Here is a 2062-nt window from a genome sequence, read left to right on the forward strand (position 1 = left end):
ACATTAAGGTGAGTCAAAAACTAATCTATCGAGTTTATGGAAAAATTAGCCTTAATTATTTACGTCTGCATCGAATATATAATAATTTCCAAGATATTTTTTATATCATAAAATGGTATACAAATATCTTTATATAATAAAAAATATGTAAAATTGCATATCTATACCTCAAAAATAGAGGAACTAGTTCGCGCATACAAACCAATGGAGATGACTAAATCGGCTTAGCTCTTCACCCTGATCAGATATATGTATATAATTGAAAGAAGATGTTTCCTTTTGTCTGTTAAAAACTTCGTGACAATTTTAATAAATCCTCCAAAGAGTAAAAAAAAACGATTTTTGAAGCGAATCGACTTTTTAAGATTTTTTTTTTTATATATAACGTATATCCCTTACTATAAAAAAACTCACTAACAAGTAACAAAAAATATTAAAACATAAAGAAAAAAAATCTAAATTCAATATCTATTAAGCCTACATAACGCCAAACGCTTTCAAACAATATGCTTTTCGTGAACAAAATGTGGTCTTGCGGTGTCATTGTGGTTGACAAGTGGCGATAGCAAACAATTGACTGACGGCATAATCTGTTACAAATGATACAAAATAATATAATTTATCATTCTTAAATACTAAAGTATATTTTACGCGGTTTAGCGGCGACTTATGGGAATTAACTAAAATAAAAAAAAGGTAAATAAATAATAAAGCAAAACGCTGAGCGGCGTAAGCGGTTAATGTTTGATTGTTTAAACTTGTGGTAAGACTATAAATTTATATACTATATATATTTTTGCATTTATTTGCTATAAATACGTATGTATTCGATGTATTAAAAACTAGGGGGAATTTTTTGTATTTGAAACAAAAAAAAAATTATTTTTTTACTTTAATGTTATCGCTTTTAAAATAGCCTCCTTTTGATTTTAACCACTTATGCCAGCGCTACTTCCAGTCTTCAAAACGATTCTCAAACTCTATTCAAACTTGAAAGGCAGCAGAAATACAAGGAAATATGTAAAATAGTAGAAAATCATTGATATTTTACTAAAAAGCAAGAGCTTTCACAACTTTTGGTAATTGAAAATTATTCAAAATGTCCTCTAGTAATTTTAAAAATGAAGCACATGAAATTAAACACTATTTTGATGCATTTCTGCTTTCTAGCTTTCTATGTAAGCTTTTATTTGAGCTTTCAGGAAGCTTTTTTGACTCTATCAAAAATCCGTAAGTTACTCTTTTTGAAAAAAAAAAATATAATTTTCATTATTTTAGGACGAGCTTTCATGATGTTTTTCAAATAGTCTTGTAGGGAAAGTTGTAAAAGGATAAATTTGTTATTTCACTAAATCATAAGAGCTTTCACGTATTTTAGGAATTAAAGATTATTCGAAATGAACTCTACTAATTGTGAAAACTTTCCACATGAAACTATTTCGATGCATATGTGTCTTAATGAAACCTTTCACTTGAGATTTCTGCAAGCTTCAAGTTCTATTTATTTTTGGAAATAGGAAAAAGTCAGACAGAACTATGTCTGGTGAATATGGAACCTAACCCCGCACTAATTGCTTTTGGCCAGGAACTTAACACACATATTAGTTGGATATACGAGAATGGTATGTAGATATACTTAGAACTCCGTCTTAATTTTCATTAAAGCCAAATATAATATTATATTTGAAATGTGGCTCATATTTTTTGAAAATTTTGATTTTATTATTATTATTACTTTTTTTGCTTTGCTTTATTTTATTTTAAATAATTTTTTTGCTTTATTTTATGAACTGCAAGTTATGTAACGGTGGATATACGAGTTTGATATATGTGACCTGGTCTACGGAAAGGAGGCTTAGGTGTCAAAAAATCAATTTTCACTTTTTAGTTGATTCGGATGAAGATGAGATGTTTTTTTTTAACATCTATTTCCCAGAAAACTAGTTTCCGCACGTTAGCTCCCTTTTCGTAGATCAGGTCACATATAGAGATATTTGGAATATTGTAATATTAAATTTGAAAATTTTCTCCGATTATTTTTAATATTTTTTTTAATTTTTTT

At 27.8% G+C, this 2062-nt stretch overlaps 1 protein-coding gene across 1 annotated transcript in view; it reads right to left on the minus strand.

The window, feature by feature from the left end:
* LOC108973733 (neurogenic locus Notch protein) overlaps nt 1-2062 on the minus strand; it is a gene marked incomplete in the record, with an annotated part of 153922 nt that overhangs the window by 97423 nt on the left and 54437 nt on the right.

Source organism: Bactrocera latifrons, unplaced genomic scaffold, assembly GCF_001853355.1.
Source record: "Bactrocera latifrons isolate USDA-ARS-PBARC rearing strain unplaced genomic scaffold, ASM185335v1 scaffold_5, whole genome shotgun sequence".
Lineage (NCBI taxonomy): Eukaryota > Metazoa > Arthropoda > Insecta > Diptera > Tephritidae > Bactrocera > Bactrocera latifrons.